At 44.7% G+C, this 26,532-nt stretch overlaps 1 protein-coding gene and 1 non-coding gene across 5 annotated transcripts in view; one reads left to right on the top strand and one right to left on the bottom strand.

Moving 5' to 3' along the window:
- ETV1 (ETS variant transcription factor 1) overlaps positions 1–26,532 on the top strand; it is a 154,846-nt gene that overhangs the window by 35,790 nt on the left and 92,524 nt on the right. The gene's annotated exons all lie outside the window — the stretch shown is intronic.
- LOC119925077 lies at positions 15,713–15,850 on the bottom strand. The gene has a single exon (XR_005449748.1). It is a non-coding gene; the product is annotated as a small nucleolar RNA SNORA7 (small nucleolar RNA).

Below are 26,532 nucleotides of genomic sequence, written 5' to 3'. Positions count from 1 at the left end.
GTGTCTATGGCGTCGCTATGGGTCGGACACGACTCAACAGCATAAAACAACAACGACCCATAAAGCTTGTCGTTTACATCAGAACTGTCCAACTTTCCGATCCAAGGGATCATTTAGTCTCTGTCGATGTGCTTATTCAGCAAATCCAGTTGCCAGTTAATACGGAGAAATGTTTTAAGAAGAATAGCATGCGTCTGGCGGGCTCCAAGCACGGAACAGGCTTAGATGGATTTGAGAATGCACCTCTTGACTGGAGAGGGGAGAGACGGGAGGCCGGGAGTTTAGCAAGGAGGCTGATGCAGGAGGCAAGGTGGAAAGTCACGCGTGTTGGGAGCAGTTTGGTAGTAGTCTGGATGGAGCGGGAAAAGTGGATTCTGGGGATGTTGTTAAGGTCAAACTGACGGGATTTGGGGGCAGATTGAATGGGTAGGTTGAGTGAAAGAGATGTGTCGTGTCCTCTGGACTCTAACCCCGTGGGCAGGGTATGTTTCTGCTAAGTAATAATAATGATAATAATTTGGGTATTTGTTAACCGCTTACTCCGTGTCAGGCACTGAACTAAGCACTGGGGTAGAATAAAGGTAATCAAGTTGGACACGGTCCAGTTAATTCCGTTGCATTGTACTCTCCCAAGTGCTCAGTACAGTGATCTGAACGTAGTAAGCGCTCAGTAAATATGATTGATAATGCCAGGGTTGCCACAGGAAAAGTAGAAGACACACTGAACAGTGTTTAAGCTAAGTGACTGTGTAAATTGCAGTGAAGAAAATGAAATAGACTCATATAACAAGTTTTACTTGCCGGGTTATTGATTGACTGTTATCCATGTTTTGTTTAGTTGTCTGTCTCCCCCTTCTAGACTGTGAGCCCGTTGTTGGGTAGGGACCGTCTCTATATGTTGCCGACTTGTACTTCCCAAGCGCTTAGTACAGTGCTCTGCACACAGTAAGCGCTCAATAAATACCATTGAATGAATGAATGTGTAACTATGTGAAAACCCTGTTGCTTTGTAGTTATTTATGCGTACTGTTTTAGATATTAGTCTGTTAGGGCTTCCCTTACTAGTTCCCTTACTTAGATTTGCCACTTGGATTTGCTCAGCCTACAGCACTTACGTATCTATCCATAATATATTTATTTATATCAGCGTCACTCTCCCCCTCTAGACCGTAAACTGATTGTCGGCAGGGAGCGTGTCTGTCAACTCTGTTACATGGAAATGATAATAACAGTAATAACAATAATTGTGGCATTTGTTAAACTCTGTGTGCCAGGCACTCTACTGAATGTTGGGGTGGATACAAGCAAATCAGGTTGGACACAGTCCCTGTCCCACTTGGGGCTCACAGTCTTCATCCCCATTTCACAGCTGAGGTAGCTGAAGCCCAGAGAAGTGAAGTGACTTGCCCGAGATGACACAGCAGACAAGTGACGGGGCCAGGATTAGAACCCATAACCTTCTGATGCCCAGACCTGAGCTGTATCCATTAGGCCACATTGCTTTTCTCCCAAGCAGTCAGTACAGTGCTCTGCAGACAGTAAGCACTCAATAAATAATAATGATGGTATTTGTTAAGCGCTTACTATGTGTGAAGCACTGTTCTAAGTGCTGAGAAGGGGATACAAGGTGATCAGGTTGTCCCACGTGGGGCTCACAGTCTTATTCCCCATTTTCCAGGTGAGGTAACTAAGGCACAGAGAGGTTAAGTGACTTGCCCCAAGTCACACAGCTGACAAGTTGCGGTGACGGGATTAGAACCATGACCTCTAACTCCCAAGCCTGGGCTCTTTCCACTGAGCCACGCTGCTTCTCCAAATGTGATCGCTCGACTGATTAGTTGGGGAGACATTGCAGTACACAGAGTCATCCCAAACCCATTGCGTCAGTTGTGCGTAGCAAATACCACAATGTGGCTGTTAAGCCATTTTCTTCCATCCAGATGTCTGTGCATGTTAGAAGCAGCTTGGCTTAGTGGAAAGAGCCCAGGCTTGGGAGTCAGGGGCCATGGGTTCTAATCCCGGCTCTGCCACTTGTGTGCTGTGTGACCTTGGGTAAACCGCTTAAATTCTCTGTGCCTCAGTCACCTCATCTGTAAAATGGGGATTAAGACTGTGAGCCCCACGTGGGACAACCTGTTTACCTTGTATCTACCCCAGCGCTTAGAACAGTGCATGGCGCTTAACAAATACCGTCATCATTCTTAACCACTTACAATGGGCCAAGCCCTGGGTTCGACATGAGGGAATGCAGCAGGACAGAGCCCTCGTCTCTCACGGACTCACAGTCTTTGAGGTAAGGGGAGCGGGTATCCCGTTTCACAGCTGGGAAAATGGAGGGCCAGAGAGGTTAAGTGACTTTTCCCGAAGGTTACACAACAGGCCGGGGCAGAGCTGGAATTAGAACCCGGGTCCGGTGAGTGACAGTCCCCCGCTCTCTCCTCGAGGCCGTGCTGCTTCCCCATGCTGGGCTACCTTATGCCTGAACCAGCTCGGCATGTCTGTTCCCACCAGACCATATGTGCCTGTTTTGTTCATCATTTCCGAGGCCATTTGGGGAAGTCATAGCAAGCCCTTCCCGCCCCCAACCATCTCCCTTCACGTAGTGTTCTTGCTTTTCTACCGTAATCCCCAAACAGAACAGTGCTCCCCATCAGCCTTACCCATTAAGTTAGTTTTGGATGCCTAAAGGGAGCTGTTTAAGCCTGTACATAGGTGACAGTTCTTAAACAGGAGAAGATAAATTAGCGGCAGGGTTAGGAGAGAATCCTACATCCACACAAAAAAAAAGGCAAATAAAGCTGCATCATCTGCAACGAATCCATCGGCCCGTTGGGTGGCAAGGGAGCTGACTTAATTCTGATCTTCCTCTACACCCTTGGGTATCTTTTTTCATGCACAAAGATTCTATTGACTTCAAAGGGGTGGGGAAGAGAATGAGAACCAGCCTCTGGTATTTATGATCATTGAGTTTTTCGCAGGTGGTATCCATGTGTTCTACATCATGTCTTTCTTGTTTGTGGAAAGAGAAGGCGTTTTCCCTGTCCTTTCATCTTTATACATTTTCCTTTCCATTTCCACTTTCTTGGAAACTTTTCTTTTACAAAGGAAGTTCGGCCTGTAGGGTCTTTTTGTGCTTAATGGGCTAACGGCGGTCTCTGAATGCGCACCGTCCGGGCGTGAGACCTGTCGGCTGACGAAGAGGTCGTCTTCCACCTGGGGACGCAGCGAAGGCCTTGGCAAGGTGAAATCTCCCACCAGCCCAGGCTAAAAAAAGGGCTAAATTCTGATTTGAGTTAGAGTCTCCCATATTGTTTCCCTGATGGTGCACCATCAGGAATAGAAAACAGTGTGGCCTAGTGGAAAAAGCACAGGGTTGGCCCTGGGAGTCAGAAGGACCTGGTTTCTAATCCCTGCTCTGCCACCTGCCTGCTGTGTGACCTTGGGCAAGTCACTTAACTTCTCTGGGCCTCAGTTACCTCATCTGTTAAATGGGATAAGAGCGTGAGTCTCATGAGGGAAAGGGACTGTGTCCCACCTGAATTACTTGTACCTACCCCAGACTTTGGAACAGTGCTTGGCACATAGTAAGCACTTAGCAAATACCATTATTATTAGAGGACCCGGATTCTAATCCCAGCTCTGCCTCTTGCCCGCTGAGTGACCTTGGGCCAGTCATGCCTCGGTTTCCTAATCAATAAAATCAGGTATCAGAATCTGTTCTCCCTCCCCCTTAGTTTGTGAGCCCTAGGTGAATAGGGACTGTGTCTAACCTGATGATCTTCTATCTTCTCTAATGCTTAGCACAGTGCTTGATCCGTAGCAAACACGTAACAATTATTATTTGACCCAAGGGACATTATCTGAAGAAAGATTTCTTCCTTTGAGTCCTTGTGTCCCCGGACCACTACCATTTTGGAATACTCGGTAAAGTCGAGGAACAGAAATGAACAACCCCCGATAAGCAATAACAATAGCAAGATTCAGCAATAACTGATTACTGAAAGTCCTTTGAGCAACTTTTACCATCTGGGATAGAGTACCCCAGGCAGTTTTTTTTTAATCGGTCAGTAAATCAATCAATAACTTTTATTGAGTGCCAAATGGGTACAGAGCACTATACTAAGCTTGTCTGGAGGGTACAGAATAAATTAGTTTACATGATTCCTGGTCCCCAGAGATTTTAACATCTAGCTGGGAAGAGAGACTAAAATGAATTGCAGATTGAAGGATATAAAAAAAGTATGTGCATATTTATGTACATATATGTGTACTCACATGCACGTGTGTGTATATATATGTATGTGTACATATATGCACACAATATATACAATACACACACACAGTCCTATGTGTGTTGTAAACTCCTTGTGGCTAGTGATCATCCCTACCAATTCTCTAGTATTGTAATCTCCCAAGTGCTTAGTACAGTGCTCTGCACATAATAAGTGCTGAAATACCATTGCTTGATGAGTTTATATGTGCTAATTGAGTACATTTTAAAAACGGGGTCTGTTAAGTGCTTACTACGTGTCAGGCACTGTACTGAGCACTGGGGTAGATACAAGGTAATCAGTTTTTATTACTGATTTGATTACTGTGATTATTGATTACTGTGAACCTATTCACGGTAGGTTCACCTTTTTAAATAGGTTCACAATCTTAATCCCCATTTTACAGATGAGGTAACTGAGGCACAGAAAAGTGAAGTGACTTGCCCAAGGTCACGCCGCAGGCAAGTAGCAGAGCCGGGATTAGAACCCAAGTCCTCTGACACCCAGGGCCGTGCTCTTTGATTCTTTAGTACTGGTGTGGATTAGGTAGCACAGAAGAGCTGAAGTGGCGTTTGGGTCTGTGAGTTGGGGCTATAAAACGTACATACATGAACACATTTTAAATATCAGCATGGAGACGCAGGGCTGTGAAAGAAAGGTGACACTGGAATATGGTCCTGGACGTTGAAAACAGTCAGATAAGGGTTTGGTTAAGTAAAGTGGGGTTGGACATAATTCCTCGTGGAAGAATAATGATGCATTTGTATAAACGTTCCCTGTAATCTCATTGAATGTATGCAAAATCAAAAGGCTCAGTAACCTTGCTATTGATTTAAGGTTGAGTCTGATTCAAAATAAAATCCTCTTCAGGACTCATTTCCTGGTAGGGAATACACAGATGATGTGAGCAGTCCTAAATACTGTCATTGTGGAAGGATTAAGATGGATTTGGTGTATGTTTTGGTACTGCCACAAAGTGCTTTGACTTGGGTTGAAGTAAAGAGATTTATAATCTGCTATGTTCTTCCTTCCTTACAGAGATTTGCTACTTATAATAGTCTAGGGTTGCCATGCAGCCCCGGAGTCGTATGTCCTTCTGAAGTTAGGTTCTGTTTTGTACTATTGCACTGAGTCTTTTGCAGTTTTCACTCTTTACAAATCACTTCAAATAGTCTCATAGATCTGTTAAAAAAATTAATAAAAGAAACTCACTTCTTCAGTGTGTCCAAGAAAGTTTCATGAACCCTTTAAGCACTTCACCCCCTCGCACAGTCCCACAGAACATACACATGTATCCATAATTCATTGATTTATGTATATTAGTGTCTGTCTCTCCCTCTAGTTTCCTTCTAGGCTGTAAGCTCTTTGTGGGCAGGGAAAGTGTCTACCAACTCTGTTGTGTAGTACTCTCCCAAGTGCTTAGCACAGTGCTGTACACACACTAAGCTCTCAAATCATGAATTTAGATTAGAGATCCAGCAGAGTTGTCTCAAGATTTTTTTTTTAAATATAAAGTTGTTTGGTCTTTGTAAGTGGTGGGATTTTTTTTAAGCCCCAAACTCCACCAAAACATAGTTCCATGATTTTCGAAAATCTCCCTGCATATTTGCATAAAGACAGATTTTAGTGTTTTCCGCAAGAGTGGGTCTCTAGCTATTTCCTCCAGATCGATTTCCTCTTCCAGTGTTTCTCTGATGGATCAACTTTGGTTGCAAGTTGGTACTGTTGGAAAATAAGAAACTGATTTCCGGGTGTCTACTTTTAATCCAATACACTTCCGCATGGGTGTTTCTTAAAATCCAATCCTGTATTTTCCAACCATTGCCATCCATCAGAAGATTAGGGAAATGTGGAGATAGAGACTCTGATGAAAAAAGTAGCTGAAAACTTAGAGGACACTCAAGTCGTCTCTTCCTGCAGTCAGACTGTCTCCCACCCCTCTCTGTTTCTTGGGCCTTTGAGGGTCTTTTCCCCTCAGTTTTCCTTATAACATTATTTCGGTCTCCTCCTCCACCTGCTTTGTGACCTTGGATAAGTCACGTAACTTCTCTATGCCTCAGTTTCTTCATCTGTAAAATGGAGAGCCATTGCCGGTTCCCCTTCCTACGTAGACTGAGCAGCCCCAAGAGGGACAGGGACTGTGTCCAGCCTGAGTGTCTTGAATCTAACCCAGTGCTTACTACAGTCCTCGGCACATAAGAAACGCTTACCAAATATCACAATTATTATCATAATTAGCCTTTCCAGTCTTTCTGACTCAGCCCCCTCTTTTCATTTTATTCTGACCTTGGTCTTCAGTCCAGAAATGCTCAGGTCCTGGTTTTCTGTGTCCTTTCCTCCTCTCTCCCAATTCCTGCCAGCAGTAGTTAGGATAGATAATTCCATATCGTTTCTCGCGATCTTCCCTGTAATCAGATCTTGGGGAGTTAGGGTCTCTCTGAGGTTGATGAGTTGTGTCAACTTCTCGTGTGCATTTAGAGCAAAACATTTCAAAGTGTTTTTAAAAAGAGATACTGAGGTCTTTAAAAGATGGTAACAGAAACCACATGCCTCATTATCATTATCATTATTATTATTGGTAGTAGTAGTATTATGGTACGTATTAAACACTTACTACATGTTAAGTACTGATCTGACTGCGGGGGTTGATAGACGTTAATCAAGTTGGACACAGTCCCTAATAATAATAATAATAACTGTGGTATTTATTTAGCGCTTACTTTGTGCCAGGCACTGTACTAAGCGCTGGGGTAGATAGAAGCAAATTAGGTTGGACCCAGTCCCTGCCCCACATGGGGCTCACAGTCTCGATCCCCATTTTACAGATGAGACAACTGAGACACAGAGAAATGAAGTGACTTGTCCAAGGTCACCCAGGCGACAAATGGCAGATCCAGGATTAGAACTAATGACCTTCTGATTCCCAGGCCCTATCCGCTACCCTGTCTCACAGGTTCAAGTAAGAGGGGAAAAACCTGATTTAATCCCCATTTACAGTGGAAGAAATGGAAGCACAGTGAAGTGAAGTGACTTGCCTAAGGTCACACGGCAGGAAATGGACAGAGCTGGGATTAGAAGCCAGGACTTCTGATTTACCAGCCACTCAGTCGTGCCGCTGCTCAGATGAGCGGTCCGCCCTCAAAAAAAATGGCCTGGATGTTACCGAGTGACGGAGCTTCTCGGCCTCCTAATGGCCGAGCCAGCTGAAGCCAGACGGCTGAGGGAGATGTTTACTTCCAGGACCGCTAAAAAGTTTCCTTTGTAACTCTCCTCCGTGGATCCCTCGGGCAACAGGTTAACGTTGGTTGACGTTCGCGGAAAGCGCTTCAGATTGGTTTTTTCCTGTGGTGCAGCTGGGCTTTCTCTTGTGGGGACGCTTGCCTAGCTTTGGAATTGAGCGTGGATTTGCAGCTCCGATTATCAGCCGATGGCATCTTTTTGAACAAGTTTCCAAGTGATCGATAATGTCTGGATTGTCCGCTTTTGGGGCCTGTAGTGGGGTGATATCACAGTGCCACAGGGGCACTTTGAGGGCCACTAGCCCACCAAACTCCACTGCAGTGTTGCCGAGTGGAAAGAGCCCAGACCTCGGACTCAGGGGGACTTGGGTTCTAACCCCGGCTCTGCCACTTGTCTGCTGTGTGACCTTGGGCAAGTTACTTCACTTCTCTGTGCCTCAGTTACCTCTTCTGTAAAATGGGGATTAATGTGGGACAAGGGACTGTGTCCAACCTGATTATTTTGTATGTACCCCAGCTCTTAATACTGGTCCCGGCACATAACAAAGATCATTTAAAAAAAAAAAAAGCAGCAAATCAGTTGTGGGCTGAAGCGATTGGATAAAATCGGCCTTCCTAGCGGAAAGAGCACAGCACTGGGAGTCCCATAAACAAAGATCATTTAAAAAAAAAGCAACAAATCAGTTGTGGGCTGAAACGATCGGATAAAATTGGCCAAACCTAATGGAAAGAGCACAGCACTGGGAGTCCAGAGATCTGGGTTCAAATCTTGGCTCTGCCAGCCAGTGGTTTTTATTGAATGCTTACTCTGTGCAGAACACTGTACTAAGCACGTAGGCGAATACAGTAAAATAAGTTGACCCAATCCCTGCCCTCTGAGCTTTACCATCTAAGCACCAGTGGCCTGGTGTGTGATACCTTGGGCATATCACTGAATTTCTCTGGATCTCAGTTTCGCTGTTTAGACTGTGAGCTCCAGGTGGGCCAGATACTGTGTCCAATCTGATTAAGCTTTATCTACCCCAGTGCGGAGCACAGTGTTCGGTGCATAGTGGTACGTAAATACCATCATTATATTATAGTCGGTATCATTTTTACCCTGGGGAACGGACTTGGGAATGGCAAGCGGAGATATCGTTTTCAACAAATACAAGAAATTGCAGGCAAGCTAGGAATTCAGACACCAAGCTTGCAAGTCCCTTTCACATGCCAGAGATATGCTGTAGAAAAGGTCATTTGGCTAAAATAAGAGGACAGAGATGACATTTGGCTCTTACCAGCTGCGTGCTTGATAACGAATAGCTACCAAGTGACAGTTCGCATGTAAGCTCCTCTTGGGCAGGGGATTTGTCTTTTTTTTTTTTTTAAATGGTATTTGCCAGGCACTGTTCTTAGTACTGGAGTAGATACAGGCTCATCAGGTTGGACACAGTCCCTGTCCCACATAGGGCTCACAGTCTTAATTCCCATTTTGCAGATGGGGTAACTGAGGCCTGGAGAAGTGAAGTGGTTTGCCTGAGGTCACACAGCAGACAAGTGGCAAAGCTGGGATTAGAACCTAGGTCCTTCTGATTCCCAGGCCCGGGCTGTCTCCACTAGTCCACGCTACTTCTCGTCTTCTGCATCTGTTTTATGTCCCAAGCGATTAGTACAGTGCGTTCCACCACTTTTAGACTGTGAGCCCACTGTTGGGTAGGGACTGTCTCTATATGTTGCCAATTTGTACTTCCCAAGCGCTTAGTACAGTGCTTTGCACATAGTAAGCGCTCAATAAATACGATTGATGATGATGATTCAAATACCATTCCTTCTTGTCTCGTCTTATGCCGTTGAGTCGTTTCCTACCCATAGTGACACCATGGAAAACATTTCTCCCAGAACGCCCCATGCTCTATCTGTCATTCATTCATTCATTCAATCGTATTTGTTGAGCGCTTACTGTGTGCAGAGCACTGTACTAAGCGCTTGGGAAGTACAAGTTGGCAACATATAGAGACGGTCCCTACCTGACAGCGGACTCACAGTCTAGAAGACTGTGACTGTGCCATCATTCTGGTAGTGGATCCACAGTTTCCTTGGTAAAAAATACGGAAGTGGTTTACTCTACAACTTGTTAAATGAACAGAGTTGACGGCCTTGGTGGTTCTTGGCTGGTTTATGCCATCTTTTATTCCACGGCCCTTAACCTTCTTCCTTTTACTCTCAGATGTCATCTACTTACCGGTTATTTGTGGCACCCAGATGATGCTGAAATGATGCTGAGGAATGATTTTATTTAGAATTGCAGTGGAAGGGGGCAGATCCTATTGGAGTACTGCACTGGGAGTCAGGAAGCCCAACTCAGTGCTTGGCACAGTGCTTTGCACAATTAAGCACTCAATAAATGATTGAATGAATGAATGAACTTGTAAGTTCCAATCTTGCGCTCGCCTGCTGTGTGAACATGATCCGTGTCCCTGAACCCCTGTGGGCCTGACTTTCCTCGTCTGTAAAATGGGGATAGAAAGACCTTCTCTCCACACCTCTAAAACTGTGCTGCTGATGTGAGACAGGAACTGCGTTCTGATCTGATCATCCAACATTTAACAGCTGGTAAGCACTCGCTAAATACTTGTAATTATTTTTATGACAGTGCTGTGCACACAGTAAGCACTCATCCCATTGATTGATTGATCCAGAAGTGAAAATCAATCACTTCATTTCAAACGAGCACTTGCTGCTTGCTTTCTTAAAATCCATAATCTCCCATCCTTTAAACTTAACCCATGGTAGCACCCTGGGCAGGGAAATGAAAAAGCAGTCATAGAACTAGAAGTATTACAGAACTGTTGTCATCCCTGAACCTTGGAGATGATGGTGCTGATGATGATGATGGTATTTGTTAAGCGCTTACTATATGCAAAGCACTGTTCTAAGCGCTGGGGAGTTTACAAGGTGATCAGGTTGTCCCACAGGGGGCTCACAGATTTTAATCCCCATTTTACAGATGAGGTAACTGAGGCCCAGAGAAATTAAGTGACTTGCCCAAAGTCACACAGCTGACAGTTGGCGGAGCCGGGATTTGAACCCATAACCTCTGACTCCAAACCCCAAAGCTCTTTCCACTGAGCTACACTGCTTCTCCAATGGCATTTATTAAGCGCTTAGTATGTGCAAAGCACTGTTCTAAGCGCAGGGGAGGTTATAAGGTGATCAGGTTTTCCCACGTGGGGCTCACAGTCTTCATCCCCATTTTACAGATGAGGTAACTGAGGCCCAGAGAAGTGAAGTGACTTGCCCAAAGTCACACAGCTGACAAATGGTGGAGCCGGTATTTGAACCCATGACCTCTGACTCCAAAGCCCGTGCTCTTTCCACTGAGCCACACTGCTACTCTGGAGAGATATGCTATGGCAAGCTCATAGCTGGTGAAAGAGCTAAAATATGCAACAATCCCCTTGAGGGAAACCAACATATCATCGGACTGCTATTTGTGCATTATTCAGTTTCAGCGTCATTTGATCTTAATCTGCTGGGCCAGAGAAAACCTTCCTCTTTTCACCCCAGTGTATCTTACAGGGTTCGACCGATAAATGTAAAAATAGAAGCAGGCATCCATCCTCCTCTGTCAACTACAGACCGGTTGTCTATGAAGTCCTACAGGAGTATGGGCTAGTGAAAACAGCCCGGGCTTGGGAATCAGAAGGACCTGGGTTCTAATTCCAGCCCTGCCAGTTGTTTGCTTTGTAACCTTGGGCCCGTCACTGAACTTCTCTGTGCCTCAGTTTCCTCAGCCATAAAATGGGAACTGAGACTGGGAGCCCCACGTGGGACATGGACGATGTCCACCCTGATTACCTAGTATCTACCCCTGGACTTAGAACAATGTTGACACATAGTAAGCGCTTAACAAATACCGTGATAATAATTGAGCCAGTCTGTCGTCAGGCCCTTACCCACTGCCTGGATCAGTGGAGAGGAGGAATATCTGGTTTGAAGCTCAAGAAAACCTGATTAGATTGGGATAGTACAGACATTATTAGCCGCTTCATAGATTCTCCTGCCTCCTTCCGGATAGGACTCCTGGAGTGAATACTAATCATAACGTCCCACACTGGGCTCACAGTCGTTATCCCCATTTTATAGGTGAGGTCACTGAAGCACAGAAAAGTGAAGTGACTCGACCAAGGTCACATAGCAGACAAGTGGCAGAGCTGGGATTAGAACCCAGGTTCTTCATTCATTCATTCAGTTGTATTTGAGTGCTTACTCTGTGCAAAGCACTGTACTAAATGCCTCGGAGAGTACAATATAACAACAAACAAGCTTCCACAATGAGCTCACAGTCTAGAGTGGGAGACAGACATTAGTATAAAGAAACAGACAGATAAATATATAAATAAATTACAGATATATACATATGTGCTGTGGGGATGGGAGGGAGAGTGAATGAAGGAGAAGTAAGAGCAGCACAGAAGGGAGCAGGAGAAGAGGAAGATGAGGGCTTAGTCAGGGAAGGCTTCTTGGAGGAGATGTACCTTCAGTGAGGTCCTTCCTACTCCCAGTCCCAGGCTGTATCCCCTAGGCCATTGCTGCTTCCCGTTTTTACCTCACCTCAAGGCTGGGTAGATTGGCGGCAGCAATGGGCTCTTTAACTACCCATAATGTTATTTCCTTCCTAAGACTTCCCCGTTTTTCCTTCATCTATTACATTTTTGAGATCTTCTCATTCTTTCATTCTTTCATTCATTCAGTCGTATTTATTGAGCGCTTACTGTGTGCAGAGCACTGTACTAAGCGCTTGGGAAGTGCAAGTTGGCAACATATAGAGACAGTCCCTACCCAACAGTGGGCTCACAGTCTAGAAGGGGGAGACGGAGAACAAAACAAAACCTATTAACGAAATAAAATAAATAGAATAAATATGTACAAATAAAATAAATAAATAGAGTAATAAGTACGTACAAATATATATACATATATAAAGGTGCTGTGGGGACAGGAAGGAGGTAAGGCAGGGGAGATGGGGAGGGGGGAGAGGAATGAGGGGGCTCAGTCTGGGAAGGCCTCCTGGAGGAGGTGAGCTCTCAGTAGGGGTTAGATGGCATCTTATAGGTGTTTTCAGGCCTATGAGGCTGAGAGGATACAGGGGAGAAGACCCTTAGACATGAGCCTTTCTATTTGAAACCAACAGGGCTGCAAATTTGTTTCCACCAGCAGATCTCGTCTAGTTCTCCTGAAATGAATTACAACTGCACCACTACTAATCTACTGTGTGACCTTGGCAAGTCAGTTAATTTCTCTGTGCCTCAGTTCCATCATGCATGTACATTTCTAACCTTCCCATTCCCCCGTACTGAATCTCAACTTTACTTTCAGTAGTGCAAGGGACAACATCGTTAATTGGGTTATTCAGTGCTTGCTACGTACCAAGCCCTGTGCTAGATATAGCACTATGTACTGTGTTAGATTCGAAATAATCCGACCAGATGCGATCCCTATCCCACTCAGGGCTCACGGTCTCACAGGGAGGAAGAACAGGTATTTTACACCCATTGTACAGATGAGGAAACGGAGGCCGAGGGAAGTTAGTGGGTTTTCCTGAGGTCACATGGCAGGCAGGTGCTGGGTTGAGAAATTAGGTGTCCTGATAGCCAAGCCTGTGCTGTTTCCTCTAGGCCAGCCTGTCATGGTAATCTTCCCTTACATTTGGTGTTTTCATGATAGAACCATTGCAGGTTTCCATGTAAATCAAATGTTGGGAGTTTCACAGTTTTCATGTCAAGTACTCCCATCTCCAAACGGAGGGCTGTATTTTCTAGCTTCCACGTTCCCTCTCGAGTAAAATCTTTTGGATAATAGATACTACCTGTTGTGGTCCAGTGTTAATAAATCCTTTCCTAGAAACGTGAGGTGAACGCTTGCCCAGATGCAGCCGAGGGACGGAAAAACAGCAAAGGTACAAATCAGGGTCTCTGTCCTTAAATGTGTTTCGGTTTGCATTTTGATAGCAGTTTAGAAATGTTATTCCCGGTTTTGTCACAGGCATAATTCACATCTTCAGGCACTGTAAACAAGAGAAATGGTTTAATGGTTCCATAAAGGCACTCTGTGCTGATGGCTGAGATTAGACCCTTTAGTAATGGATTTTAGTGTGTGTGTCTCTGTGTGTGTGTGTCTGTGTGATTCTGTGTGTGTCTGTGTGTGTGTCTGCTGGGAGCTGAGGTTAGGGGAGGGGTGAGTGGCAACGGGAAATGTATGGGCGGGGGGGAAATCTCTTAGATTCTCTGATGGCTCTCAAGGGCCTGTTACTTTTCTACACGGATGTGAAGATGGATTTCAAAAGTGGGTGACACTGTTATTGGCACGCTAGCCTTCCCCCCCTGCCTCTGAAATTTATCCGAGCATTAATTGAGGTCATCCCGATCCATTCATCACCTGAAATCGAAGGGATAGTTGGTGAAAGTAAATGTTTCCCGTCATCTGGGCGAACTTAGCCCAAACATACCAGGATTATTTGTGTCTGTGTGTTGGCTCTTCTTTACTTGTCAGGGTCCTGACGTTGAACACATTTATGCACAACCACACATGTTGGGGAAGTTTGCTGTAGATACAGATGGAAAACCTTCCGCATCACGTGAATGGCCATTAGATGATTCTTTTGGGCTTCTCCGTTTCATTTCCTTCAGGCTGGTGTTGAGAAATCCTCCTGTCAGTCAGTCATACATATTTTTTGAGCTTTTAATGTATGCAGAACACTGTACTAAGCGCTTGGGAGAGTACAGTGCAACAGTATAACAGACACATTTCCTGACCATAATAAGCCACCTTATTCACGTGGTTTTAGCCCCACTCAGGTCCATAAAACACATCATTTTTCAGGGTTTCAGTGATATTATATCACAATTATGGTACTTGCTAAGTGCTTACTATTTGTCAAGTGCTGTTCAAAGCACTGAAGTAGATTCAAGTTTATCTGGTTGGACACAGTCCCTGTCTCACATGGGACTCACAGTCTAAGTGGGAAGGAGTAGGATGCATTCATTCATTCATTCAATTATATTTATTGAGTATTTACTGTGTGTAGGGCACTGTACTAAGCACTTGAGAGAGTCCATGCAACAATAAGCAGACACATTCCCTTCCCACATCAAGCTTACACTCTAGAGCGGGGAAGACAGACATTAATATAAATAAATAAATTACAGATATGTACGTAAGTGCTGATCTAATCCCCATTTGACAGTTGAGGAAACTGAAACACAGAGATGTTAAGTGACTTGCCCAAGGTCACACAGAAGACAAGGTGGGGGGAGGAGGGGAGGGATTAGAACTCAGGTCCTCTGACTCCTGGGCCTTTGCTCTTTCTACTAAGCCACACTGGTTCCTACTGCGAATTGGTTAATAAATGTTTTGGCCTTCGATGTCTAAGCAAATGCTGAGGAAAGGGACTTGCGCTAAGCGTTTGGGATTGTCGACTTAGTTGAGTTATAGCAGAAGATGAGCAGAGATCCCCGTGTCAGCTTTTTTTTCCCTTTTATTTCTTTGCTCCATAATGCAGAGTGGGCCTTCTACGGTAGTGCTTCTGAGCAAGCTTAAATGGTAACCTCCCTTCACAAATCTAAAATCACTTCTAAATCATCTAAAATCGTTGTAACTAAGCGGCTTGGCTCAGTGGAAAGAGCCCGGGCTTTGGAGTCAGAGGTCATGGGTTCAAACCCCGGCTCCGCCACTTGTCAGCTGTGTGACTGGGCAAGTCACTTCACTTCTCTGGGCCTCAGTTCCCTCATCTGGAAAATGGGGATTAAGACTGTGAGCCCCCCGTGGGACAACCTGATCACCTTGTAACCTCCCCAGTGCTTAGAACAGTACTTTGCACATAGTAAGCGCTTAATAAATGCCATTATTATTATTATTATTATTATTATTATTATTTCCCTTCCTAACTGGAAGTTTGACAGGTTCCTTTCAGTATTTACATCCCCAAAGGGTTTTTTGATTTTGTCTTATGCTGTCGAATCGTCTCCGACCTATAGCGACTCCATGGACACCATCTCTTCCAGAATGCCCGACCTCCGTCTGCAGGCATTCTAGAGTGGATCCAGGGAGTTTTTTGATCAAAATGCGGAAGTGGCTTACCATTGCCTCCTTCCGAGCAGTATATCTGAGTCCCCGCCCTTGACTTTCTCCCAGGCCGCTGCTGCCCAGCGCAGGTGAGTTTTGACTTGAAGCAGATGGCCTTCCACTGGCTAGCCACTGGCCAAGCTAGGAATGGAATGGGTAGGCCTATGCTTGACTCTCCCTCCGGTAGCCGAAACTGGTAGAGGACTGGAAACTCTCCAGATGCCATCCTGAGAGGGGGCAGCACTTATCAATAATTTATTCATTTATATTAATGTCTCCCCCTCTAGACAGTAAGCTCATAGTGGGCAGGGAATCTGTCTGTTTAGTACAGTGCCCTCCTTCTTCTCCCCCTCCTTCCCCTCTCCATCCCTCCCGCCTTACCTCCTTCCCCTCCCCACAGCACCTGTATTTATGTATATATGTCTGTATGTATTTATTACTCTATTCATTTATTTTTATTTGTACATGCTTATCCTATTTTATTTTGTTAATATGTTTTGTTTTGTTCTCTGTCTCCCCCTTCTAGACTGTGAGCCCACTGTTGGGTAGGGACTGTCTCTATATGTTGCCAACTTGTACTTCCCAAGTACTTAGTACAGTGCTGTGCACACTGTAAGCGCTCAATAAATATGATTGAATGAATGAATGAATGAATGCCCTGCATACAGTAAGCAATCAATAGATATGATTGATTGATTGATTGACTCTCATTGGAAGAGCGCACTGCCTCCCCACTGCTCTCCTCCTATCTGCCCCCTCCCACTATCCTCTTCCTCACAGCCCAGCCTTGTTTCCTTTCTCTTTGAACCACAAATATGACTCTTCTCCTCCCTCACCTTCCCCAATCCCCCCACCCCGTTTGAAAATAGTTGCAATGTCTTCAGTTCCTGAGTGAGTTTAAAAAAAAAACAACTGTGAAGATAAATCCTGAGTTCATTAGAGTCCTCTACAAGCGTTGGCGTCAATTTTGCATTTTATTACACTGTTAGTGTTTGCCAGAATTGTGACTGGAGCTCTCCTTGCTTTTAAAATTGGGTGGGTTGAGTAGATTTCCATCTCCAATGAGAATAAAGTTTTCTGATATGAACAATTTCAATTTGAGGTAGGAAAGCAAGTGCTAATTTTTAAAGGGGGTTTAAAATGAAGGCCACAACTCAAAATGAAGTTGCTCACTCCTTACCTTCCCCTTCATATGATGATGATGATGATGGTATTTGTTAAGCACTTAAGCACTTACTCTATGTCAAGCACTGTTCCAAGTGCTGAGGTTGATATAAACTCATCAGGTTGGATACAGTCCCTGTCTCACATGGGGCTCACAGTCTTAATCCCCATTGTACAGATGAATAATATAATGATGATGGTATTTGTTAAGCGATTACTATGTGCAAAGCACTGTTCTAAGCACTGAGGTGATCAGGTTGTCCCACGTGGGGCTCACAATCTTCATCCCCATTTTACTGAGGCCCAGAGAAGTTAAGTGACTTGCCCAAGGTCACACAGCAGACATGGGGCAGAGCCGGAATTAGAACCCATGACCTCTGACTCCCAAACCCATGTTCTTTCCACTGAGCCACGCTGCTTCTGCCCTCAAGCAGTTTTATATTGAAGGTGGTATTTGTTAAGCTAATCAAGCATCTTAATACCAATTGTAGTGTTTGTATGTGCCAAGCATTGCACTAAGATGCAGACAGGGTTGGACACAGTCCCCGTCCCAAGGGAGGCTCACAGTCTTCATCCCCATTTTACAGATGAGGTAACTGAGGCCCAGAGAAGTGAAGTGGCTTGCCCAAAGTCACACACAGCTGACAGGTGGCGGAGCCGGGATTAGAACCCATGACCTTTGACTCGCAAGCCCATGCTCTTTCCACTGAGCCGCGCGGCTTAACTTGCCCAAGGTCACACAGCATTCAGGTGGCGGAGCCGGAATTAGATCCCAGGTTCTTCTGACTTGGTCACATCACCACCTTCTCCATCTCCAAAACCCTATTAAAATCTCATCTCCCGGAAGTTTCCCTCTAACCAACCACCCAACTCCATTTTCCCTCCTTACTAGATCACCTTGACACTTTGTCCTAACCCATTAAGTACTTTGGTACTCACCACAGGTCTTGCCTCCATACACTCATTCATTCATTCATTCATTCAATCGTATTTATTGAGCGCTTACTGTGTGCAGAGCACTGTACTAAGCTCTTGGGCAGTACAAGTCGGCAACATATAGAGACGATCCCTTCCCAACAACCGGCTCACAGTCTAGAAGGGGGAGGCAGACAACATAACAAAACATGTGGACAGGTGTCAAGTTGTCAGAACAAATAGAATTAAAGCTAGATGCACATCATTAACAAAATAAATAGAATAGTATAGAGGTACAAGTAAAATAGAGTAATAAATCCGTACAAACATATACAGGTGCTGTGCGGAGAGGAAAGAGGTAAGGGGGGGGGGGGGATGGGGAGGAGGAGAGGAAAAAGGGGGTTCAGTGTGGGAATTGCTTAGAACAGTGCTTTGCACATAGTAAGCGCTTAATGAATGTTGTTATTATTATTATTATTATTATTATTATTATTATTATTATTATTATTATTATTATTAGGCAGAGCCAGGATTAGAGCCCATATCCTTCTGGCTCCCAGGCCCGGGCTCTAGCCACTAAGCTACGCTGCTTCTCTTAGTAATTGAGAAGTGAGGTGAGGGAGAAGGGGGCAAGCCTTATACTCATTCAGTTGTCTACCTGTAATTTATTTTAATAATAATAATAATTTTGGTATTTGTGAAACGCTTACTATGTGCAAAGCACTGTTCTAAGTGCTGGAGAGGATACAAGGTGATCAGGTTGTCTGATGTGGGGCTCACAATCTTAACCCCCATTTTCCAGATGAGGTAACTGAGGCCCAGAGAAGTTAAGTGACTTGCCCAAAGTCACACAGCTGACAAGCGGCAGAGCCGGGATTTGAACCCGTGACCTCTGACTCCCAAGCCTGGGCTCTTTCCACTGAGCCACGCTGCTTCTCTGTTGTCTATTAATATATTCTTCTCTGCTGGACTATAAATTTTTTGAGTGGAGGGATAGCGTTTCCCTGTTGTAGTGTGTTCTTCCACGTACTTAGGGCGGTGGTCTGTCCGGAGTAAATGCTCAGTAAACACAATTGATTGATTGACTGAAGAAATGGTATTTTTTTTTCCATAAGGGAAAATGAAACCGATTGGTGTGGGAGTCAAAGGTCCTGGGTTGTAATCCCGGCTCTATACCGTTTACCTGTTGGGTGACCTTGGGCAAATCATTTCACTTCTGTGCCTCAGTTACCTCATCTGTAAACTGGGCAATTCAATACATGTTCTCCCCACAGCTTAGACTGTGTGGGACAGGAACTGTGTCTGTCCTGATGATCTCATAGCATCCTCAGCGCTTAGAAGAGTGCTTGGCAGATAGTAAGCTCTTAACAAATACCAGAAATATTATTATTATTTTCATTATTATTAATATCGGGGTGAGGTGCGGGGAGACCAACATAATTCTCCCACTTTCCCTCCCTGAAATTTACATGGTCAAAGAGTGACGTACCGTAAAACTTTGCAAGGGAAATTCTGCCGCCGATCGCCTTCGGATGACTTGCGATTTAATAGGCGCATTATCTGCGCCGACTGAAGTCAGAGATAGAGATCTAATCTAAAATCATTTGGAACCATTGGTCTTTGGAAAATGAAATGAAGGAGTTAACCCACTTGATCTGATTCACTTCCCCGCAGCAGATAAACTTGAAGAGGGAGGGGGGGCCATACTTTAATTAAAATCAAACAATTCTGATGCCTCACTGCTTCGTCTTGAGCCCAGTCAGCGGAGTCTGTACGGTAAGGGAAATGCGATGTATTTAAGCAGCAGCAGCAGCAGGCTGGAGCCGTGTTCGGAGAAAGTAATTTAATTAGTGTTGATCATGACTCCAGATGATGGTGATTTGATAAGGAATAATTTAGTACTTAACAGCCTTTTACATGCACCAACTCCATGTGGGAAGGTAAAGCCCAGAGAAGACAATGAATTGGCCGCTCTCGATAGCGCCTGTGCCAGGGAGCTGGAAAACTGCCTTGAAGCAGACGGTGCGGGCTCTTGGCCTTAGGATGAAATACCCAACCGCGTCCCAGCCTGGACTTCTAGTTTGTTGGGTTTTTTTGTGTGTTTTGTTCTGCCTTCAATCAATCAATCAATCGTATTTATTGAGCGCTTACTGTGTGCAGAGCACTGGACTAAGCGCTTGGGAAGTACAAGTTGGCAACATATAGAGACAGTCCCTACCCAAGAGTGGGCTCACAGTCTAAAAGGGGGGAGACAGAGAACAAAACCAAACATACTAACAAAATAAAATAAATAGAATAGATATGTACAAGTAAAATAAATAAATAGAGTAATAAATATGTACAGACATATATACATATATACAGGTGCTGTGGGGAAGGGAAGGAGGTAAGATGGGGGGGGATGGAGAGGGGGTCAAGGGGGAGAGCCTTCCCCTCGCTTCAGTGAGAAGAGGGCAGAAAAACCTTCTAGACTATAAGCTCGTCCTCTAAACTGTAAGCTCGTCCTCTGGACTGTAAGCTTGTTGTGGGCAGGGACTATGTCCATTTATTGTTGTAATAATAATAATGATGATGGCATTTATTAAGCGCTTACAATGTGCAAAGCACCGTTCTAAGCGCTGGGGAGGTTACAAGGTGGTCAGGTTGTCCCACGGGGGGCTCACAGTCCTCATCTCCATTTTGCAGATGAGGTAACTGAGGCCCAGAGAAGTGTGAGCCCACTCTTTTAGACTGTGAGCCCACTGTTGGGTAGGGACTGTCTCTATATGTTGCCAACTTGTACTTCCCAAGCGCTTAGTACAGTGCTCTGCACACAGTAAGCGCTCAATAAATGCGACTGATTGATTGATTGATTGATTGAAGTGACTTGCCCAGAGTCACACAGCTGACAGTTGGCGGAGCTGGGATTTGAACCCGTGACCTCTGACTCCAAAGCCCGGCTCTTTCCGTTGAGCCCCGCTGCTTCTCGTTATAGTAGTCTTCCAAGCGCTTAGAAAAGCGCTCGGAGGAATTGATTCTAGTGCCCGAGTGGCAGCACACGCGCTCTCTCCCTGCCCTGTCCGTCGAGTTCCCGCCGGGGCATCAGTGGGACAAGCAAGTAGCCGGGCAGGAGTGTGTGTGGTGTGGCCTAATGGATGGGGCAAGGACTTCATTAATACCACACTGATTGTCACTGAGTGGCACATTTCTTGAGGGCAGGGACTGTGGCTTTCATTTCGGCTTTAATCTTCCGAGGTCACGGTGACGTTGGAGCTGAGTTCTCCTGTTGCGAACAGCTGATGAACCTCGTTGTAAGACTCAAGGCTGTGGATCCCGGACTAAGCCCTCTGTTTTCCTCAGTTCCCCCTCCCCTCCTCATCGCCTCGACTTGCTCCCTTTGCTCAGCACCCCCTCTTCCGCCCCGTTTCACAGCACTTGTACACATATATGTACACACAGGTATGTACAGAGAAGCAGCGTGGCTCAGTGGAAAAGAGCCCGGGCTTTGGAGTCCGGTCATGGGTTCAAATCCCGGCTCCGCCAATTGTCAGCTGTGTGACTTTGGGCAAGTCACTTCACTTCTCTGGGCCTCAGTTACCTCATCTGTAAAATGAGGATGAAGACTGTAAGCCCCCCGTGGGACAACCTGATCACCTTATAACCTCCCCAGTGCTTAGAACAGTGCTTTGCACATAGTAAGCGCTTAATAAACGCCATTATTATTATTATTATTATTATTCTAGACTGTGAGCCCACTGTTGGGTAGGGACTGTCTCTATATGTTGCCAACTTGTACTTCCCAAGCGCTTAGTACAGTGCTCTGCACACAGTAAGCGCTCAATAAATACGATTGATTGAGTGATTGATATCTGTAACTCTCATTAACTCATTAACTGTAACTCCCCTTTTAGACTGTGAGCCCAATGTTGGGTAGGGACTGTCTCTATATGTTGCTAATTTGTACTTCCCAAGCGCTTAGTACAGTGCTCTGCACATAGTAAGCGCTCAATAAATATGATTGATGATGATTAATGCCTGTTTACTTGTTTTGATGTGCATCTCCCATCTTATAGACTGTGAGCCCATTCTGGTTAGAGATTGTCTCTCTTTGTTGCTGAATTGTACTTTCCAAGCGCTTAGTACAGTGCTCTGCACACAGTAAGTGCTCAATAAATTTGATTAAATGAGAGAATGAATGGTCCTGGGAGTCAGAAGACCTGGGTTCTAAGATTGACTCTGCCACTCCTTACTGTGTGACCTCGGATGAGTAATTTAATTTCTGCGTGTCTGTTTCCTCATCTGTAAAATGGAGATTAAATACCTTTCATTCATTCATTCAGTCATATTTATTGAGCGCTTACTGTGTGCAGAGCACTGTACTAAGCGCTTGGGAAGTCCAAGTTGGCAACATATAGAGATGGTCCCTACCCAGCAGCGGGCTCACAGTCTAGAAGGGGGAGACAGACAACGAAACAAGACATATTAACAAAATAAAATAAATAGAATAAATATGTACAAATAAAATAGAGTAATAAATACGTACAAACATATATACATATATACAGGTGCTGTGGGGAGGGGAAGGAGGTAAGGCGGGGGGGATGAGGAGGGGGAGAGGAAGGAGAGGGCTCAGTCTGGGAATACCTGTTCTCCTTTAGACTGTGAGCCCTGTGTGTGTGTTTGTCGTTTTGTTGTATTCATTCATTCAATCGTATTTATTGAGCGCTTACTGTGTACAGAGCACTGTACTAAGCGCTTGGGAAGTACAAGTTGGCAACATATGGGATTGTATGGAATTTGTTAAGCGCATACTATGTGGCAAGCAATGTATTATGTGCAGGGGTACACTGCACTTTACAAGATAATTAGGTTGAACTCAGGGCTCACAGTCTAAGAAGGAGGGGGAATGGGAGAACGGAGGCGCAGAGAAGTGAAGTGACTTGCCCCAGGTCATAGAGCAAGTAATTGGCAGAGCCGGGACTAGAACCCAGATCCTCTGACTCCCAGGCAGGTGCTCGTCCCACTAGGCCTTGTTGCTTCTCCAGACACAGGAGCTGTGTCTAATAACGATGGTGTTTGTTAAGGGCTTACTTTATGCAAAGCACTGTTCTAAGTGCTGGGGGGGGGGAGGGTACAATTTGATCAGGTTGTCCCATGTGGGGCTCACAGTCTTCATCCCCATTTTACAGATGAGGGAACTGAGGCCCAGAGAAGTGAAGTGACTTGCCCAAAGTCACACAGCAGACAAGTGGTGGAGCTGGGATTAGAACCCATGACCTCTGACTCCCAAGCCAGGGTTATTTCCACCGAGCCACGCTGCTTCTCATGTCTGACCTGATTACCTGACATCTGCTCCAGCATTTAGTACAGTGCCTGGCACAGAGTAAGCACTTAACAAATGGCACTGTTATTATGAGTAGTCACATTGCCAGATGCCTGGGAAGGTTTTGCAGTCATTCATTCATTCAACTCTATTTATTGAGCGCTTACTGTGTGCAAAACACTGTACTAAGCTCTTGTGTGCACAGGACTCATTCCTGGCTAAGAGAATACAGCTTTGGGCTGTAGACTGTAAGCTCAGTTTGGTCAGGGAATGTCATTGCTTACTGCTGAGGTGTACTTTCCCAAGCACTTAGTACAGTGCTCAGCACACAGTAAGCACTCAATAAATACAATCGAACCAAGAGGGCCAATGCCAGAATTCTCCAGCCCCCTTTTCACAGTCACCTTCATCTCTCCTTTCTAGACTGTGAGCCCGCTGTTGGGTAGGGACCGTCTCTATATGTTGCCAACTTGTACATCCCAAGCGCTTAGTACAGTGCTGTGCACACAGTAAGCGCTCAATAAATACGATCGATTGATTGATTTCACCCACGGCAGCCCCGGAACCGCTGGCTTTTGGCCATTTCTTTTCCCTTCAGTCCGGGTTTTCGGTTCTGCGAGCAAAAGGGAGTCGGGCGTTGTGGGCTGAGTCACGATTCACCGCAATTCCTTCCGAGTATTCCGGGAGTATTCCTGCCAAGTGTGGCCTAGTGGAAAGAACACGGGCCTGGGATTCAGGGGATCCGGGTTCAAGGTTCCTGAATTGAGCTTTGGGAGAGTCAGTCAATCAGTCATTCCATCGATGGTATTTATTGGGCGCTTACTGTATGTAGAGCGCTGTGCTAACATTTCACTTCTCTGGGCCTTCGGTTTTCTAATCGGTAAAATGGAGATAATAATAATAATGAGAGTATTTGTTAAGCGCTTACTATGTGCTAAGGTAATGTAGACAGACTCTGGTATCAGGAGTGTCTGATCTCCTAATGTTGTATCTACCCTAATACTTAACACCAAGTGCTTAGTAAATCCATCAATCAATCAATCAGTTGTATTTATTGAGCACTTACTGTGTGCAGAGCACTTTACTAAGCTCTTGGGAGGTACAAGTTGGCAACACAACTTGCCCCAACTTAGTAAATGCTTTATTGTTGTTATTAATAATATTTGTACTTCCCAAGCGCTCAGTACAGTGCTCTGCACACAATAAGCGCTCAATAAATACAATCGAATGAATGAATAATAATAATAATGATGGCATTTGTTAAGCATATTCTATTCTATTTATTTTATTTTGTTAATAAGTTTTGTTTTGTTCTCTGTCTCCCCCTTCTAGACTGTGAGCCCACTGCTGGGTAGGGATTGTCTCAATATGTTGCCAACTTGTACTTCCCAAGAGCTTAGTACAGTGCTCTGCACACAGTAAGCGCTCAATAAATACAGTTGAATGAATGAATGAATGAATGATAATAATAATGATGGCATTTGTTAAGCATATTCTATTCTATTCATTTTATTTTGTTAATATGTTTTGTTTTGTTCTCTGTCTCCCCCTTCTAGACTGTGAGCCCACTGCTGGGTAGGGATCATCTCTATATGTTGCCAACGTGTACTTCCCAAGCGCTTAGTACAGTGCTCTGCACACAGTAAGCACTCAATAAATATGATTGAATGAATGAATGAATGAACTTACTATATGCAAAACACTGTTCTAAGCGCTGGGGAGGATACAGGGTGATCAGATTGTCCCACGTGGGGCTCACAGTCTTCATCCCCATTTTAGAGATGAGGGAACTGAGGCACAGAGAAGTGAAGTGACTTGCCCAAAGTCACACAGTTGACAATTGGCAGAGCCGGGATTTGAACCCATGACCTCTGACTCCCAAGCCCGGGCTCTTTCCATTGAGCCACGCCGCTTAACAATATTATTACATCTGTAGTGTGTCTTTTTAGGCAGGCATGAGGACCAAACCCCGAGTTAACCCCAAGATTGTAAGCTCCTTGTGGGCAGGGAATGTCTCTTCGATTTCTGTTTCATCTGCCGAGCACTAAGACGGAGCTCAGTAAATACCGTTTCTAGTACAAAAACTCAGCATAATTGTATGCTAAGCCCTGTCATGACCTGAAAGATTAAATATGCATGTGCTTCTCTGTTAAATAAAAATATGTATATGAAGGGTATTCTGATCTCCATCTCCCTCCTCTTTCTCTCTTACGCTTTCCTTTCACAACCAGTTGCTCTTTGGAAAACCCACTGCACGAAACAGGATTCTTCCCAAATGAACCATTCCGTAAGCTTTTCTTAGAAACCCCTAATTTCCGCAAAAAGGCATTCAGCTCTTTCCTAGATTTCTCCTATTTCACGCCAACTCAATTTGATGTACCATCCATCACTTCTAGTAAATGTACGCCGCCGACCAGATAGCGAGTGTTTATTTTATGTTTTGAAGCTCTTGAGTACATTTTGCCAAATTACTTTAAAAATTATAGGGGGTGTGAGGTAACTGTAACCTAATGGTGCTAAATAAGCCAATTATAGTTGGCCACAAAGCAGCCCGGGTGTCATAAGAGACCAGCAGAGGAAGAGACAAAAGTTTTCTCGTGGTCCAGGAGAGAACTTTTACCTTGAGCCTGGACTCTGTCCTGGAGAAGAGAAGCAGCTTGCTAATAATAATAATAATAATAATAATAATGATAATAATAATAATAATAATAATAACTATTATATAATATAAATATAACTATTATATAATATAATAACTATTATATAATATATTAACTATTATTATTACACTATAAGGAAAGTGTAAGAGAGAAAGAGGAGGGAGATGGAGATCAGAATACCCTTCATATACATATTTTTATTTAACAGAGAAGCACATGCATATTTAATCTTTCAGGTCATGACAGGGCTTAGCATACAATTATGCTGAGTTTTTGTAGTAGAAACGGTATTTATTGAGCTCCGTCAGTGCTTGGCAGATAAAACAGAAATCGAAGAGACATTCCCTGCCCACAAGGAGCTTACAATCTTGGGGTTAACTCGGGGTTTGGTCCTCATGCCTGCCTAAAAAGACACACTACAGATGTAATAATATTGTTAAGCGGCGTGGCTCAATGGAAAGAGCCCGGGCTTGGGAGTCAGAGGTCATGGGTTCAAATCCCGGCTCTGCCAATCGTAATAATAATAGTTATTATTATTATCATTATTATTATAATGGCATTTGTTAAGCACTTACTATGTGCGAAGACCTGTTCTAAGCGCTGGGGGGGATACAAGGTGATCAGGTTTTCCCACGTGGGGCTCACAGTCTTCATCCCCATTTTGCAGATGAGGGAACTGAGGCCCAGAGAAGTTAAGTGACTTGCCCAAAGTCACCCAGTAGACAAGTGGCGGAGCCAGGATTAGAACCCACGACCTCTGGCTCCCAAGCCCGGGCTCTTTCCACTGAGCCACGCTGCTTCTCTTAGGGCGCTAACACCTTAGATCTGCCAGTTTAGACCGTAAGCTGGTTACGGGCAGGGAACGTGTCACTGATTTT

This window comes from Tachyglossus aculeatus, chromosome 2 (genome assembly GCF_015852505.1).
Source record: "Tachyglossus aculeatus isolate mTacAcu1 chromosome 2, mTacAcu1.pri, whole genome shotgun sequence".
Classification (NCBI taxonomy): domain Eukaryota; kingdom Metazoa; phylum Chordata; class Mammalia; order Monotremata; family Tachyglossidae; genus Tachyglossus; species Tachyglossus aculeatus.
The sequence above is the reverse complement of the archived record's forward strand: the minus strand, read 5'-3'. Positions and strand labels throughout refer to the sequence as shown.